The sequence below is a fragment of the Balaenoptera acutorostrata genome, chromosome 1, assembly GCF_949987535.1.
Source record: "Balaenoptera acutorostrata chromosome 1, mBalAcu1.1, whole genome shotgun sequence".
NCBI lineage: Eukaryota > Metazoa > Chordata > Mammalia > Artiodactyla > Balaenopteridae > Balaenoptera > Balaenoptera acutorostrata.
In genome coordinates, this window is record NC_080064.1 from 68767274 (window position 1) to 68786718 (window position 19445).

General features: G+C 38.1%; 1 pseudogene; it reads right to left on the reverse strand.

Annotated features, from left to right (window-relative positions):
- Nucleotides 1-18390: 18390 nt before the first annotated feature.
- On the reverse strand, nt 18391-19174 carry LOC103001628 (E3 ubiquitin-protein ligase RNFT1-like; annotated as a pseudogene).
- Between the last annotated feature and the right edge of the window lie 271 nt (nt 19175-19445).

Consider the following 19445-nt stretch of genomic DNA (forward strand, 5'->3'; position numbering starts at 1 on the left):
TGTTTTAATGTTGAGGGGCTTTCTCTTTTAATTTTTTTTCTGCTTTCCATAATGTGACAAAAATGAAAAAAGGCTGTTTTACCGAAAATTCAATAGCAAATAACTTTTATCAAAAGTTTGTTTTACAGATAAATTCAATAAATTAATTAGAAAATACTGTTAGATACATAAAAATGATTTAATATAGCAAACAAGAAAAATTTATATGCTAACTTGGATTTTATGTTTCCAAACTAATTGAATTTAAAGCCATAGAAGTATCTCCCTGCACATAATAGATTCTCAAATAGTACATGAAAAAAAGAATAAATTTCTTTGAAAACTTTATTATACTCCACTCATCTCATTCTCCAAAGAGATTTTATCTGGAAGGATCCTAGAGTATTCATTCTCCCTCTTGTTTTTAGTCTTAACATAATATTCTCTTACTATGTAAGATCATTGTAACTTTCTGAATGTCTACATCTTTTAAAATCCATTTATATTACTTGAATTTCAAAACTGTTTGGTACTATAAGGATTTTTTTAAAGATTCCACTAGAAATTTGTGGATAATATTGGTCACATGTATAAATTAAATATAAGCAATAAATATATTAATTCTAGATATTGCTTTGTTGAGAGGAAAGAAGAAAACACTTATTATTTATAAATAATAAACATTTAATAAATATAATAATAATGTATTAATAAAATATTCAGATTCTGTAAGTATTGTGAAGGGGGAAAAAACACTTGAGATTTTAATACCCAGAGATAAATACTGTTAATATTTTGGTGTGCATACTTCCAGTAGTATTCCTGTTTGTTTACTTGTATATTTTAACAAATAGTGATCATACTCTATATATTGCTTTAGATCTTGATTTTTTAAAAATTTAACAATATACGTGTTTCTGAAGTTCTAAATGTTCTTCTACCACATGATTTCAATGATTAAATATTATTCCCTCTGATGACCGTATCATAGTTTACATATAGTGAAAATTTAGATTTTTAAAATAGCTTGCTGGTATTATAAATAACGTGGTGATAGAGTTTTTCTATTTCCCATTAAAGGAATACAAAATCCCTTAAAGACATACACATACCAAAAAATCCATCAATTTATCATCAGAAAAATATGATTTTAAAATTATTTAGTTTATCTAAAAACTTAAAGGGTAAAACAGAAAACTTGACCTTTGTTACTTATTTTTATAAACTTATAGACTGTGAAGGAAGAGAGTTGAGGGATAGAAAAGAGAACTGATTCAAAGGTATAGCAGAGAAATCACAGAAAGACTAATTGGAAAGGATGATGTGGTAGGCAGACTTCTTGGATGGTACCCAGTGTTCCCACCTGTTGGTATTCGTGCCCTGGTGCAATCTTCTCCCCTTGAGTGTGGGCTGGACTTAATGACTAAATTCTAGACAGTAGACTATGGCTGGGACTTCTGTGATTGAGTTAAAAAATACTGTGACTTCCGTGTTAAGAGCAGATCCTGTCTGTCGTCTTCTTAGCTTGCATGCTTTGGTGAAGCAAGCTGCTGATGGGAGAGGCACACGTGGCAAGGAGATGAGAGAAACCTCTGGCCCACAGCCAGCAAGGAATTGAGGTCTTTAGCCCAACAGCCTGTGAGAAACTGAATGCTGCCAACAACCACGGAGTGAGCTTGGGAAGTCGATCCTTACCGAGCTGAAACTGTAGATCCTGGACTAACTCCTTGACTGAGAGACCATGAAGCAGAGGGTCCGGATAAGCTGTGCCCAGACTCATGACCTACGGAGACTGTGAGATAAAATTGTGCGTTGTTTTCAGTTGCTGAGTTTTGGGGTAAATTGTCTTACAGAAATAGGAAGTAATACATTTGACTAGAAAGAAGGGGCAAGAATGAGTTCAAAGACCATGGAAAAGAGGCTTATACTGAAGATAATAGGAAACATAGCAACTTTTACTTTTTTAGGTATCTTTTGCTAAATGTATGATAGCGACTGTGTTTTCCTTTTACAATTATTTTAAATCTTTTTAAACACTTCTATAGAAAAATTAGCAAATGGAAAAGTTCAAAGAAAAAATAAAAATCATGTATAACCTTACCACCCAAATATAACTACAATTATTATTTTGATACACATTTTTCAGTCCTTTCTCTTTCTCTACAAAATCGGGATTATTCTCTAATAGTATTTTATAACTTGGCTTCTAACCTAAACACATACTACATCTTACATTTCATATTCTTCTACCCATCTTTTAAATGGCTGTATAGTTGCCCCTTGTGTAATATATTACAATTTATTTAACAAAATGTCTATTGTTTAACACTTAATACTATATTTTAATGCATGAAATTTGGACTATCCCAGAAAATCAAGGTTACCTGGATGGCATTTGTGTTTTGTTTCACGCTTTGCTTTATCTCACAGACATAAGTGATAAATTTTCAGAGCTAAAGGAGGACATAATTAAAAAAATTATTTATTTATTTTTGGCTGCATTGGGTCTTAGTTGCAGCATGCGGGATCTTTTGTTGTGGCGCGTGGACTCTTTGTTGCGGTGCGCGGGCTTCTCTCTAGTTGTGGCACGTGGGCTCTGTAGTTGTGGCACATGGGCTTAGTTGCCCGACCAGGGATAAAATCTGCACCCCCTGCATTGGAAGGTGGATTCTTAACCGCTGGACTGCCGGGGAAGTCCCCAAGGAGGACATAATTTTTAAAGCCAGTTTTCCCAGGCAAAGAGCACATTATTCTCTGGAAAATCTCATCAGGGCCGTATCTGTCCAGTGTTAAATGAAAGGGCTTAGATGGTAACCAAGTAACTGACTAGTGGAAATAAGCTTGGGAAGTATTAAAGTGCAAAGCATCTATGACTTCCTTCTTTAAGCAAAGTCTTGGACTCCAGGGAAAAAGTAAGTCATCTTTTGAAATGTAGCTGATACAAAGAAATAGAGAACTGTTATAATAAAATACCTGCCTCTGTTGGCGTTAGTAGACCTTGAGGGATCAGGCAGCTGCCCTATGACAGTGGGACAGAGATCCCATTGTGGGCACCAGAACCAGCAGAGACATGTGTTGTGACATGGTGTTCACATTTGATAGAGAAGTAGTATCCATGTGTCCATAGGATCTTTTTCAGCCTTCTTTCTCCTGATTTTTTTTTTAGCTGCGAGTGCGCCCCGCAGCTTGTGGGATCTTAGTCCCCCAATCAGGGATTGAACCCGCACTCTAGGCGGTGAAAGCGCAGAGTCCTAACCACTGGACCGCCAGGGAATTTTCCCTTCCTCCTGATTTTTAATCCTGTCTTTTTCTCTATTGTCTAAAAGCAGTCTCAAAATACATGCCTAAACATTAAAAAACACTTAACAGAAGTTTCCAAATAACTATCTTCCTAAATGTTTCATACTGTACTTCATTGGTTTTTGTTGTTTTTGTTTTTTTCTGTCAAACTGGAAGTAAAATTGCCAGTAACTTTAAAAATGCTAACTTCAGGCTCTTTCCCCCTGCTTTCTCCCAAATACATTTTATTAAACATGAGAAATGAATTAACAAAATATGGATAGTCCTGTGTCTGATGCAGTGTTTTGCTCTAGAATCTTGATATGTTAACACTTCCTTCAAGCCTAAGAGTCTATGACTTTGTGATTTCACTAGTGAGAGTGGTTAGAAAATTACTAGGTGAGTTCTAACCCTGTGGTTAATGATTTCCATTCTTCCCTGACCACATCTCAATCCTAATGAAATCTCTCCTTCTATATGTGCTTTCTAGTGAGTTGACTGTGTGTCCACACAATTGTCTGTGTTTATTCTTGCAGACGGGATATTGGAATTTGAAGGATCTCAAGGTACTTTTCTCAGATGTAAGGGTCTGGACCCCAAGTCCTAGGCCAGAAGTTCTGCTCTTGCTCTGAAAGCTTTGAAATGATAGCTTTATTTAATTGGTGCTTTACGTATATTGATTATAAAACTTTGGGTTTCTTCCTAGAAAAAATGTACCCTATGAAGTGTAAAGGTGTCTGGTTTGCTGTATATATATTTGTATATATGCTATATATATATATCTGTGGGAGAATTCTTATGGCTTTGAAGGAGTGTCAGACTTCTCATTGCATCAGAATTCCCATAATGCTACACATGAAGTGGAGCTGACCTTGCATTTCTAATCGGCACTGAGATTAGATATGCGTGTTTCAAAAAAGACTTTTCAAGCTGTAAAACAGAGTGCAAATATTTGAAGGTGGTAGAAAGAAAGATTAGAAAAGAAAAATTGGAAATGAACATTCTCCTTAATTAACCTAGAAAAGTTACTAGCTTTTCAGAAAAAAAGAAAAAAAGCCAAGTGGGTGGATGAGGCAGTGGGGTTCTTAAATAACTAATTTTTTAAAAAATATCTTTTTTCTTTTTTTAAAATTAATTAATTAATTTATTTATTTTTGGCTGTGTTGGGTCTTCGTTTCTGTGCGAGGGCTTCCTCAAGCTGCGGCAAGCGGGGGCCACTCTTCATCGCGGTGCGTGGGCCTCTCACCATCGCGGCCTCTCTTGTTGGGGAGCACAGGCTCCAGACGCGCAGGCTCAGCAGTTGTGGCTCACGGGCCCAGCTGCTCCGCGGCACGTGGGATCCTCCCAGACCAGGGCTCGAACCCGTGTCCCTTGCATTAGCAGGCAGACTCTCAACCACTGCACCACCAGGGAAGCCCACTAATTTTTTTTTTAAACATCTTTATTGGAGTATAATTGCTTTACAATGGTGTGTTAGTTTCTGCTTTATAACAAAGTGAATCAGCTATACATATACATATGTTCCCATATCTCTTCCCTCTTGCGTCTCCCTCCCTCCCACTAAATAACTAATTTTTGATATGTTCTATTGCCATAGGGAAGAAAGTATCTCTTGGACTGAGCAAGCATATTAGGCCTTGGAACTTGTCTTCAGGTAAACACTACCCTTTTGATGATCCATAGAGGTCTTGGAGTCTCAGCCTCTGTACCTAATAGGGCTGTAACCGAGCCATATCACATGCCTTTCTTTTTTCTTCTGTTCCCTTCTGCCAGATTACTTTTCTCCAAATATCCATTTTTTTAACTTAAAAAAATTATTGAACACCTATTATGTAAGGCCTGTATTATACCACATGTTGGGGACATAAAGATGTGATTCCTGCCCTCAGGGATATCTAGTCCTAACTCTTACACTAACTCTTCTCTCTAGACAGGAGGGTAGGACCTCATTGTCTATTCTAGATATCATTCTCATAGCTCTAAGATTTGCTTTCTTTTTCACCAGACATTCTATTAACTGCTGTTTGTAATTTTGTTAATATTTCTTGCCACCTGATTTAAGTTGTTCTTTCTGCCTCCTCAGTACTCATTTCCCTGACTCAGACATTTTTTTCTTGTCTTTATTTATATGGTAAATGTGAAAAACAATACACTTTACTTAAGTAAAATTTTTATCAGATAGGAGCTTAATCCTGAAAGTGTTAATTTCAAATTTATCTCTTAGTACGTTTACGAGTTCCCTGAGGACACAGTAATTGAAAATCTTCATTTAAAATCTAATTTAAAGTTTAAAAATAAGAGATACAAATGTAAATGATATCCCTAATTGCTATAAAGGGAATTGTGGGTTCTTAAGTATTTGAGACTGAAAAGTACTTGTATGAAATCCCAGACTAGTGAAGTATATAAATTATAAAGTTACTGTAAGAAAGGGTTGAGAGAGAGACTCATTTTAAATGTAATTGTGATGGTTAATTTTATGTGTCAACTTGACTGGGCCATAGGGTGCCCAAATATTTGGTCAAACATTATTTTGGGCATTTCCGCGAGGGTGTTTTTGGATGAGATTAACATTTTAATGGGTTGAGTGAAGCATATTGCCCTCTGTAATGTGAGTGGGCATCATCCAATCAGTGGAAGGCATGAACAGAACAAAAAGACCAACCCTTAACCAAGTAAGAGGAAAAGTCAGCAGCAGACTGTCTTCGGACTTCACCTGTACCATCAGCTTTCCTGGGCCTGTGCTTGCTGGTCTTCAGACTAGAGCTGCAGCATCATTTCTCCTGGGTCTCAAGCCTGCCAGTCTACACTGCAGATTTGGACTTACCAGCCTCCATACTCATGTGAGCAACTCCTATAATAAATCTCTTTATATACATACACACACACACACACACACACACACACATCCTATTGGTTCTGTTTCTTTGGAGAATGCTGACTGATACAATAATGTATGTAACATTTGCTAACAATACACTTATTTTAATCTTTGCACAGTGTAGATGCTCAAAAAGTAGTTGATTAATTGATTTATTAATCATTATGCGCATAGGCTTCACAGTCAAATAAATAGTTTTGGACTCTGCCTCTGCTATTTACTAGCTGTGTGAACTTGGTCAGTTCTGTGGCTCAGTTTCTCCATATTTAATATCAAGATAATATTAACTTCCATGTAGGGTTGTTGTGAGGATTAAATGAGACAAAGGCAGAAAAGGAAAGCAGAAGCTTTGATGAAAGCTCTGATCATTTATATCTATTCAGGGACTTCCTTGTGACCAATATTTCTATTTGTCCATAGCGCATGGGGCCGGCATGTGGTCAGTCTGTACATGCTTTCAGAAAAGACCATGGCCTCCGTGGCATTTCACAGTCTGCAGTGGATCCAGTTCAGCCTTTCCTCTCTCATGAAGCTAACAAATTCATGTTCAAGTTGCCACCAGTCATAACTGCTCTGAAAATAGTGGTTCTGAACTCTTGTAGTATGAAGATCGATTTTTTTTTAATATAAAACTTTTTTTCCCCTGCATTATTCCATTAATTGAAACTCACAATGACAAAAAGCTTCTAAGTATTCAGGAACACTTTTAAGTGAATTTATATAAGAAACTCAGATACTGCCCAAGGTCCCCTGAAGATCAGATTAAATTAGGCTTGAGCTCCATTTCCAGGGCCTTTAACAGGCAAAGTGCTACTCATGTTTCCTTTTTTTGGGGGCTGCATTGGGTCTTCATTGCTGCACGCGGGCTTTCTCTCTAGATGCGGCGAGCGGGGGCTACTCTTCATTGCAGTGCACGGGCTTCTCGTTGCGGTGGCTTCTCTTGTTGTGGAGTATGGGCTCTAGGCAGGCGGGCTTCACCAGTTGAGGTGTGTGGGCTCAGTAGTTGTGGTGCGTGGGCTCTAGGGCGAGTGGGATTCAGTAGTTGTGTCTCGCAGGCTCTAGAGGGCAAGCTCAGTAGTTGTGGCACATGGGCTTAGTTGCTCCACAGCGTGTGGGATCTTCCCAGACCAGTGATCAAACCTGTGAGCCCTGCATTGGCACACGGATTCTTAACCACTGTGCCACCAGGGAAGTCCCAGTACTCGTGTTTCCTTGAGTTTCCCACTCTTTAATTCGTCACGCTTCCCTTTACTCCCACTTTTGTTTTTTTTTTTTTTTTTGCTGTTTCAGATGAGCCCTGGGCCAAATCTAGAAGCTCAGCCCCTTAACCATTTCCCACAAAAAATTAACCGTACACAGCATTTTATGAATGTGGTAATTTTCTGAAGATCTGAGAGGTCCCATTGTTCACCATGCGGCCTATGCCAGCATGCTGACTCTATCCACCTCTCTTTTCTGCTCAGGGCTTTTCAAAGCCCATGCTCCTGCCATGATCCCTCCCATTGATCATGTGCACCCCCGATGAGGAGAGTCCTCTCTGTCCTTCTGACAGCTCTTCCCATGCGAGAAGCTAGATCAGCCTGCCTGGCTTCTCCAACCTGTCTTATATTCTGTTACTCATCAGCAAAATATCTACGTGTTTGTGTCAGATGGTAGTATGTATGTGTTAGGCATATCCACAAGCAAGGTCTTTAAGTCAAGGGGCTCCAGAACCCAGCAGATTGGGGACTGCTTCCACAAAAATCTCTCTACTATTAATTTACTTTGTGGAAGTGTTATCCACGGATTTATTTATATTTTCATTCTTGTCTGCTCTTGTTAACAAAAACCTAAAGTTTACCCCAGTTAAAAAAACTTCTTTACATACATATTTCCCTTTATCTTAAATTGGTCCCCACTTAAACTTTAAGCATACATCTCCTTTATTATATTCCAGATCTTAGTAAACACATTCAGTATACGTCAATATTTTATACATATTGATCTTTTCTACTTTTGGCTTTGACCATGCCATACTGAATAACACTGATTTGGCCCCATGTTTTAGCTTCCAGCTCTCTTATGCCACCAATGTGGGAAGCTTATAGTCAATATTTTCTCCTCACCCACCTGCCCTCACATCAATATCATTTGCTAATGGTACTGATATTACCAAGGGAGGCGGCTGCCCATTTTCTCCTTTCTGATTGCTTGAGGGCAAATGCTGAACATGATATATATATATATATATTTTTAACATCTTTACTGGAGTATAATTGCTTTACAATGATGTGTTAGTTTCTGCTTTATAACAAACTGAATCAGTTATACATATACATATATCCCCATATCTCTTCCCTCTTGCGTCTCCCTCCATCCCACCCTCCCTATCCCACCCCTCTAGGTGGTCACAAAGCACCGATATGATCTCCCTGTGCTATGCGGCTGCTTCCCACTAGCTATCGGTTTTACATTTGTTAGTGTATATATGTCCATGCCACTCTCTCAGTTCGTCCCAGCTTACCCTTCCCCCTCCCTTTGCCCTCAAGTCCATTCTCTAGTAGGTCTGCGTCTTTGTTCCCATCTTGCCCCTAGGTTCTTCATGACCAATTTCTTTTTTTTTTTTTTAGATTCCATATATATGTGTTAGCATACGGTATTTGTTTTTCTCTTTCTGACTTACTTCACTCTGTATGACAGACTCTAGGTCCATCCACGTCACTACAAATAACTCAATTTCGTTTCTTTTTATGGCTGAGTAATATTCCATTGTATATATGTGCCACATCTTCTTTATCTATTCATCTGTCATTGGACACTTAGGTTGCTTCCATGTCCTGGCTATTGTAAATAGAGCTGCTATGAACATTTTGCTACATGACTCTTTTTGAATTATGGTTTTCTCAGGGTATATGCCCAGTAGTGGGATTGCTGGGTCATATGGTAGTTCTATTTTTAGTTTTTCAAGGAACCTCCATACTGTTCTGCATAGTGGCTGTATCAATTTACATTCCCACCAACAGTGCAAGAGGGTTTCCTTTTCTCCACACCCTCTCCAGCATTTATTGTTTGTAAATGTTTGATTTTTTGATTGTTTCAAAAAATCAAAAAATTGTTTGATTTTTTGATGGTGGCCATTCTGACTGGTGTGAGATGATATCTCATTGTAGTTTTGATTTGCATTTCTCTAATGATTAATGATGTTGAGCATTCTTTCATGTATTTGTTGGCAATCTGTATATCTTCTTTGGAGAAATGTCTGTTTAGGTCTTCTGCCCATTTTTGGATTGGGTTGTTTGTTTTTATGATATTGAGCTGCATGAGCTGCTTGTAAATTTTGGAGGTTAATCCTTTGTCAGTTGCTTCATTTGCAAATATTTTCTCCCATTATGAGGGTTGTCTTTTGGTCTTGTTTATGGTTTCCTTTGCTGTGCAAAAGCTTTTAAGTTTCATTAGGTCCTATTTGTTTATTTTTGTTTTATTTCCATTTCTCTTGGAGGTGGGTCAAAAAAGATCTTGCTGTGATTTATGTCATAGAGTGTTCTGCCTATGTTTTCCTCTAAGAGTTTGATAGTGTCTTGGCCTTACATTTAGGTCTTTAATCCATTCTGAGTTTATTTTTGTGTATGGTGTTAGAGAGTGTTCTAATTTCATACTTTTACGTGTACCTGTCCAGTTTTCCCAGCACCACTTATTGAAGAGGCTGTCTTTTCTCCAGTGTATATTCTTGTCTCCTTTATCAAAGATAAGGTGACCATATGTGGGTGGGTTTATCTCTGGGCTTTCTATCCTGTTCCATTGATCTATATTTCTGTTTCTGTGCAAGTACCATACTGTCTTGATTACTGTAGCTTAGTAGTATAGTCTGAAGTCAGGGAGCCTGGTTCCTCCAGCTCCGTTTTTCTTTCTCAAGATTGCTTTGGCTATTTGGGGTCTTTTGTGTTTCCAAACAAATTGTGAAATTTTTTGTTCTAGTTCTGTGAAAAATGCCATTGGTAATTTGATAGGAATTGCATTGAATCTATAAATTGCTTTGGGTAGTATAGTCATTTTCACAATGTTGATACTTCCAATCCAAGAACATGGTATATCTCTCCATCTATTTGTATCATCTTTAATTTCTTTCATCAGTGTCTTATAATTTTCTGCATACAGGTCTTTTGTCTCCTTAGGTAGGTTTACTCCTAGGTATTTTATTCTTTTTGTTGCAGTGGTAAATGGGAGTGTTTTCTTAATTTCACTTTCAGATTTTCCATCATTAATGTATAGGAATGCAAGAGATTTCTGTGCATTAATTTTGTATCCTGCTACTTTACCAAATTCATTGATTAACTCTAGTAGTTTTCTGGTAGCATCTTTAGGATTCTCTATGTATAGTATCATGTCATCTGCAAACGGTGACAGCTTTACTTCTTTTCTGATTTGGATTCCTTTTATTTATTTTTCTTCTCTGATTGCTGTGGCTAAGACTTCCAAAACTATGTTGAATAATAGTGGTGAGAGTGGGCAACATTGTCTTGTTCCTGATCTTAGTGGAAATGGTTTCAGGTTTTCACCATTAAGAATGATGTTGGCTGTGGGTTTGTCATATATGGCCTTATTATGTTGAGGTAAGTTCCCTGTATCCCTACTTTCTGGAGGGTTTTTATCATAAATTGGTGTTGAATCTTGTCGAAAGCTTTCTCTGCATCTATTGGGATGATCATATGGTTTTTCTCCTTCACTTTGTTAATATGGTGTATCACATTGATTGATTTGCGTATATTGAAGAACACTTGTATTCCTGGGATAAACCCCACTTAATCATGATGTATGATCCTTTTAATGTGCTGTTGGATTCTGTTTGCTAGCATTTTGTTGAGGAGTTTTGCATCTATGTTCATCAGTGATACTGGTCTGTAGTTTTCTTTCTTTGTGACATCTTTGTCTGGTTTTGGTATCAGGTGATGGTGGCCTTGTAGAATGAGTTTTGGAGTGTTCCTCCCTCTGCTATATTTTGGAAGAGTTTGAGAAAGATAGGTGTTAGCTCTTCTCTAAATGTTTGATAGAATTTGCCTGTGAAGCCATCTGTTCCTGGGCTTTTGTTTGTTGGAAGATATTTAATCACAGTTTCCACTTCAGTGCTTGTGATTGGTCTGTTCATGGTTTCTATTTCTTCCTGGTTCAGTGTCAGAAGGTTGTGCATTTCTAAGAATTTGTCCATTTCTTCCAGGTTGTCCATTTTATTGGCATATAGTTGCTTGTAGTAATGTCTCATCATCCTTTGTATTTCTTCAGTGTCAGTTTTTACTTCTCCTTTTTCATTTCTAATTCTATTGATTTGAGCCTTCTCCCTTTTTTTCTTGATGAGTCTGGCTAATGGTTTATCAATTTTGTTTATCTTCTCAAAGTACCAGCTTTTCGTTTTATTGATCTTTGCTGTCGTTTCCTTCATTTCTTTTTCATTTATTTCTGACCTGATCTTTATGATTTCTTTCCTTCTGCTAAATTTGGGTTTTTTTTGTTCTTCTTTCTCTACTTGCTTTAGGTGTAAGGTTAGGTTTTTTATTTGAGATGTTCTTGTTTCTTAAGGTAGGATTGTATTGCTATAAACTTCCCTCTTAGAACCACTTTTCCTGCATCCCATAGGTTTTGGGTCATCGTGTTTTCATTGTCATTTGTTTCTAGGTATTTTTTGATTTCCTCTTTGATTTTCTCAGTGATCTCTTGGTTATTAAGTAGTATATTGTTTAGCCTCCATGTGTTTGTATTTTTTACAGTTTTTCCCTGTAATTGATATCTAGTCTCATAACGTTGTGGTCAGAAAAGATACTTAATATGATTTCAATTTTCTTAAATTTACTAAGGCCTGATTTGTGACCCAAGATATGCTCTCTCCAGGAGAGTGTTCCATGAGCACTTGAGAAGAAAGTGTATTCTGTTGTTTTTGGATGGAATGTCCTATAAATGTCAATTAAGTCCATCTTGATTAATGTATTATTTAAAGCTTGTTTTCCTTATTTTTTTTCCTTTTGGATGATCTGTCCATTGGTGAAAGTGGGGTCTTAACATCCCCTACTATGATTGTGTTACTGTCGATTTCCCCTTTTATGGCTGTTAGTATTTGCCTTATGTATTGAGGTGCTCCTATGTTGGGTGGATAAATATTTACAATTGTTATATCTTCTTCTTGGATTGATCCTTTGATCATTATGTAGTGTCCGTCTTTGTCTCTTGTAATCGTCTTTTTTTTAAAGTCTATTTTGTCTGATATGAGAATTGCTACTCCAGCTTTCTTTTGATTTCCATTTGCATGGAATATCTTTTTCCATCCCCTCACTTTCAGTCTGTATGTGTCCCTAGGTCTGAAGTGAGTCTCTTGTAGACAGCATATATCTGGGTCTTGTTTTTGTATCCATTCAACCAGTCTATGTCTTTTGTTGGAGAATTTAATCCACTTACATTTAAGGTAATTATCGATATGTATGTTCCTATTACCATTTTCTTAATTGTTTTGTGTTTGTTATTGTAGGTCTTTCCTTCTCTTGTGTTTCCTGCCTAGAGAAGTTCCTTCAGCATTTGTTGTAAAGGTGGTTTGGTGGCGCTGAATTCTCTTAGCTTTTGTTTGTCTGTAAAGGTTTTAATTTCTCCATCAAATCTGAATGAGATCCTTGCTGGGTAAAGTAATCTTGGTTGTAGGTTTTTCCCTTTCATCACTTTAAATATGTCCTGCCACTCCCTTCTGGCTTGCAGAGTTTCTGCTGTAAGATCAGCTGTTAAACTTATGGGGAGTCCCTTGTATGTTATTTGTTGCTTTTCCCTTGCTGCTTTTAATATGTTTTCTTTGTATTTAATTTTTGATAGTTTGATTAATATGTGTCTTCGTGTGTTTCTCCTTGGATTTATCCTGTATGGGACTCTCTGTGCTTCCTGGACTTGATTAACTATTTCCTTTCCCATATTAGGGAAGTTTTCAACTACAATCTCTTCAAATATTTTCTCCCTTTCTTTTTCTCTTCTTCTTCTGGGACCCCTATAATTTGAATGTTGGTGCATTTAATGTTGTCCCAGAGGTCTCTAAGACTGTCCTCAATTCTTTTCATTCTTTTTTCTTTATTCTGCTCTGCAGTAGTTATTTCCACTATTTTATCTTCCAGGTCGCTTATCCGTTCTTCTGCCTCAGTTATTCTGCTATTGATCCCTTCTAGATAATTTTAAATTTTATTTATTGTGTTGTTCATCACTGTTTGTTTGCTGTTTAGTTCTTCTAGGTTCTTGTTAAACGTTTCTTGTATTTTCTCCATTCCATTTCCAAGATTTGGGATCATGTTTACTCTCATTATTCTGAATTCTTCTTCAGGTAGACTGCCTATTTCCTCTTCATTTGTTAGGTCTGTTGGGTTTTTACCTTGCTCCTTCATCTGCTGTGTGTTTCTCTGTCTTCTCATTTTGCTTAACTTACTGTGTTTAGGGTCTCCTTTTAGCATGCTGCAAGTTCGTAGTTCCCGTTGTTTTTGGTGTCTGCCTCCAGTGGGTAAGGTTGGTTCAGTGGGTTGTGTAGGCTCCCTGGTGGAGGGGACTAGTGCCTGTGTTTTGGTGGATGAGGCTGGATCTTGTCTTTTTGGTGGGCAGGTCCACGTCTGGTGGTGTGTTTTGTGCTGTCTGTGACCTTATTATGATTATAGGCAGCCTCTCTGCTAGTGGGTGGGGCTGTGTTGCTCTCTTGCTAGTTGTTTGGCATAGGGTGTCCAGCACTGTAGCTTGCTGGTTGTTGAGTGGAGCTGGGTGTTGGCATTGATGGAGATCTCTGGGAGATTTTCGCTGTTTGATATTATGTGGAGCTGGGAGGTCTCTGGTGGACCGGTGTCCTGAACTTGGCTCTCCTACCTCAGAGGCACAGCCCTGACGCCTGGCTGGAGCACCAAGAGCCTGTCATCCCCACGGCTCAGAATAAAAGGGAGAAAAAAGGAAAGAAAATAAAACATAATAAAATAGAATAAAATGAAATAAAATAAGATAAAATAGTTATTATAATAAAAAATAAGTATTAAAAAAATTTTTAAAGTAATAAAAAAAAAGGAAAGAAGAGAGCAACCAAGCCAAAAAACAAATCCACCAATGCTAACAAGAGCTAAAAACTATACTAAAACAAACAAGAACAACAAAAAAACAGACAGGGAGAACCCTAGGACAATTGGTAAAAGCAAAGCTATCCATACAAAATCACACACAGAAGCATACACATACACACTCACAAAAAGAGAAAAAGGGAAAAAAAATCTATATCTATCAGTGCTCCCAAAGTCCACCTCCTCACTTTGGGATGATTTGTTGTGTATTCAGGTATTCCGCAGATGCAGGGTACATCAAGTTGACTGTGGAAATTTAATCTGCTGCTCCTGAGGCTGCTGGGAGAAATTTCCCTTTCTCTTCTTTGTTCTCACAGCTCCTGGGTTTCAGGTTTGGATTTGGCCCTGCCTCTGCATGTAGGTCGCCTGAGGGTGTCTGTTCCCCAGGTACGTGGGGAGTTTCTTGCCTTTTGGGAGGTCTGAGGTCTTCTGCCAGCATTCAGTAGCTGTTCTGTAGGAGTTGTTCCACATATAAATGTATTTCTGATGTATTTGTGGGGAGGAAGGTGATCTCCACGTGTTACTCTTCCACCATCTTGAAGCTCCTCCTGAACATGATATTTTACAAGTTAATAGAGAATCTTCCATAAAATATTTTTTTTGCAGTAAAGAAAAGTTTACCTTCAATCTTTCTAATCAGTAAGCTATTGTCTATTGAACTGTCTTAATTTTTGTGAAATAAGGAGGCACTATTTTTATTTTCTTGTTCATTATCACTGAATCCTCTTACAAAATTGCCCTCCTCCCATGAGAAGACATCATATATCACCCAACATTTAAGCTCTGGACCAAAGAGTACAGTGACTACTGGTGTGTGTAGAGTCAGCAGGGAGTGAGTTTTGGGTTTAAAATTTTAATATTCAGAAAATACCTATTGAACATCCACTAGGTACATACAAAGTGCTATACCTGGTACTGGGAATTTAAAAAGGACTAGAAACATTCCTGGTCCTCAGGGGGTTTACAGTTTAGTCTCCACAGACAAGACCAGGAAGTCAGAAAATAGCTATTATGCACAGCAGAGAGTGGTAACTTACTGAGAGGCAGAGAGAGCTTATGGGAGAAGGGAGAGTCCATCCCACTGGGACCAGGGAAGATTTCATGAGTGGAATCTTATTAGCACCTTAAACAGTGGCCAGCAATGGGTCAGAGAGAATTTGAGGCAGAAGACAAGGCATGGAGGTGGAAAAGTGGAGGATGGGTATGAGAGCAACTAATTGTGTGAAGAAACGTAGTGATATTTCAGGCTGCAAAGGTAGGTTGGGTCCGATCAAGAAGCATCTTAAGTATCAGGCTAAGGAAGTTCAGTTGCCCATGATTCTTCCCTAACCCTTGTAGTTCTAGTGGGTCCTATTTTTATAATAGCATGTGTCCTCATGTATCCTGGTTGATCTGTTTACGTGCCTACCAATTGTATTAGTCTGTGAGTGATTCCAAGTCCTGGTAAGTCATTTATTTATCTTCCTATCATAGACACCTAGTAGGACACTTGCCACATGGAAGGAGCTTGGAAAATGTGGCATTAATTGAAGCCAACCTCAAGTTTTGTTGCATGAATATCATTCATTACCTGAAAACACACCACACACGTGCATGTGTGTGTGTGTGCGGGCATGTGTGAGCACACACACGGTTTCATAAAGATTTAAAAATTGACTTTTTCCTCTCAAGGTTATTGATTCTTGATTTTCTTACTGAATTCAGCAGGATCCATTTTGGTATGAGTTGTAGCTTTAACAGACTGCAAAAGCTGTTGTCAGCTTGGTGATCACATTTCATGTTCTCAATTTTGGGGGGGCAACAGTGTGTAAAAGATTTGGATTCTCAATTGCCTCAGAAAAGGCAGATTACTGGCAGCATTTACTCTAGCCAACCCTTTTAAGCTCACCTTCTGTAGCTCACCCGCCGGTGTCTACATTTCAGCCAGAGGGAACTCCTCACCCTCCTCAGGCTATGTCATCTGTTTCAATCCTATCTTTGCCTGTGCTGTTCCCTCTGCTGTGCATACATTAGTGACTGTAACAGATAAACTCCTAAACCTCAGGGACTTAGTATGATTAAAGAATATTTATGTTTTGCTCAGATAATAGTACCATACAATCACTCCTGGAGGGTGGCCTTTCTCCACATGTTTCAGGGAGACAGGTTTCCTCTATCCCGTGGCTGCTTCATCTTCACACCATGACTCTCAAGGTTGTCCTAGTCATCTCCAGTCTAGCCAGCTGGAAGGGAAAGGCCATGTAGGGTCATGAGTCAAGAGCTAAATGGACCAGGCCTGAAGCAACAGATGTCACGTTTCATTGGTCAGAACTGACACAGGGCCATGTCTAGCCATAAGGGAGACTGGGAAGCATAATCTAGCAGTGTGCCCAGGAGAAAAAGGAAATAGTCTTTGGTGACTTACTAACCAGTATCCTCCACAGTCTTTCCTTCTGGTCACAAATTTCCTATTCTATTCTTTCTTCCTTTTGTAGAACACCTTCTTTTTCCACAGGAGGCAACCCCAAGGCACATGAAGTCAATGTAGCAGTACAAAGTTTAGGATCTTCAGATGATGTCTGTGGTGTCTGGATGGGGCTCCTTGTGGAGATCTGTGAATAAAAAGATAAGTTGTTCATCCCTTCTCCCGCTCAATATACGGTGGATCAGAGAAGGGATAACTACAATAAAAACTCTCTTGGAAAACAAAAGAATGGAAGACAGTTATTAGTTGCTGGTACACATGATATCCTGCTGGGCAGGTTCAGGAAGGTCTCCTGCCCTGTGGGTGGGGAAGGTGCTTGTTTAGATTCTGATTCTGCTTTCCTCTTGGAACTCCCTTTTCTACTTGGTCCATCCTCTGGGTGGGTCTTCCATGTCCTATATTCCATGGCTGCACCTGAAGAGGACATTTGGGAGTTTATTCTTCATGAGGGCTGTACAACTTTCACAGCCTGCTTTCTGCTTGTGCAAACATGAGGTCCTGAGATTGTTTTAATGTTCAAACAGGCAAAGGCTTTTTCAGATTGAGATCATGTTTATTTGGCAGTACAGTTCACCCAGAGATTTAGAAGGTTTTTGATCTGTTAGCTTCTAGTCAGTTCCACGTGCCAGTAAATATATTCAAAGTTTTGCCTAGATGTTGTTCTCAAGTCTTATTTGCTTCTTTGCTCCCATGCCCTTCTTTCTCAGTTTAATGGTGGTTACCTTGAGGACAATAGGTTTGGGTGGTGGCCACACCATTAATGTAACTTTGTAACAACACTGAGGTTTTTGGAATAATTTAAATGATTAATTCTTATTGATTGTTAATCATATTACAAAGAGTAATACGATATTAAAATATATCATCCTCAGTAAATTAATATGCACTTAGAAAATCTAATGGTTACAGGTAAAATATAGCATATGGAACTTTCATTTAAAAATACAAATTTTATGAAAGTTAAGAAATTTTTGAGATTTTGGATAAAGATATATCTTAAAATATTATGAAAAATATTCTTTATTCTGAAACAATGTCAGAAAAGAATACCCAAATTCCTCTAAAACAACTAGTTATAGTTAGTTATCCAGTTGCTGTTTTTGGTAAAATTAACAAGAAAACACATTTACAATTTTACGTCTCAATCATATGTCAAGTAATTAGGATTGAAGAAATATTGTTGACCTATACATTAGGTTGACTATTATATTTTCAAAAACAGTGTTCTTTCACTCATTTAAATTAAAAGAATTAAAACATGCTTAAATCTTGTTCTGCTGTTCTAAAAGTGTTTGGAAACATTTTTCTTTTTCTTTTTTTTAAAATTTTTATTTATTTATTATTTATGGCTGTGTTGGGGCTTCATTTCTGCGTGAGGGCTTTCTCTAGTTGTGGCAAGCGGGGCCCCTCCTCATCGCGGTGCGTGGGCCTCTTGCTATCGCGGCTTCTCTTGTTGTGGAGCACAGGCTCCAGACGCGCAGGCTCAGTAATTGTGGCTCATGGGCCCAGCCGCTGTGCGGCATGTGGGATCTTCCCAGACCAGGGCTCGAACCCGTGTCCCCTGCATTAGCAGGCAGATTCTCAACCACTGCACCACCAGGGAAGCCCGAAACATTTTTCTTAATTTTTAGTACTGAAATCCATCTGAATGGATTTACTAATAGTCATTGTAACCAAATGAAATTAGTTTTTTTGTGGTTTTAATAGTTCATCGGACTTAATTGTATTTGAAAGTATGATGAGGCAGTCCCATCTTTCCATCTGTTTCTATGGTCTGAAATCACAGTTCTGCACAGTGGACATATATTCTCTCTGTAAAACCATAAGGCAATGAATGCACTCTTCAGAAAAACATGCTGACTGATGGGAAGAATAATTTTCTGAAATTCAGCTTGACATACTGAACAAATATCATCGACATCTAAATAAGTCACTCTGTAACTTGGCTGTGTAAAAAATATTCACAAAACCTATCTGAAAGTTCTCAGATTTCCAAAAAAACCCAAAAGCTATAAAATGAGGTAGAATAAAGACAGTAATATCCCAAGAATCTAGCTAATTATATTATTAAACTCCCTGAAGCAAATAAGGTAATGAAACCAAAACTGATATGGGAACAAAATTCAGTAAAACTGACATAATTCTTCTAAGAGCATACACCAGTAACCCTTGGATTTAAAAAGCAGGATGAAAGAAGGCACTACTATAATAAGATTTTCTGAGCCTATGAAAAGCAATTTCAAAATGAAGTCTGTAATTCTAATAATCCAAAGTACTTCTGAAAAGCTTGAATGATCCAAAGTCGGATTTAAAAAGATTAAGTTGTAATAAAGTGACTGAGAATGAAAGAACAGAAAATCCTGCTAAGAATACTAGTAACCAAGCTTACTGAATCTTTGAGCACCTTTTTCTCAGAAAAGCCTGATTTACAATGCTTTTGTTTGCACCGTTGAAAGTTGTTAGAAGCCCAGTTCCAAGAAACATTCCACATATTTCTGGAGCTTGGATTTTCAGCACATCCTTTAGGCATGGAGTTTATCCGGATGCAAACATCTCCAGAATGAAGGCAAGGCCCTTCTCCCGTCCATCTTGTTGCTCGGGCATTTTGGGAGGCTGAAGCAGCCTTACTGCCTGCAGTTCCTGGAGGACTGGTGTGGCCCTGGAATATGTTTTCTCTGATCCAAATTTCTTTGCATCAGGACTGTGTTTCCTCTCATGATGTTGAGTGGACAGAGGCCTCACAGTGGTGTCAGGG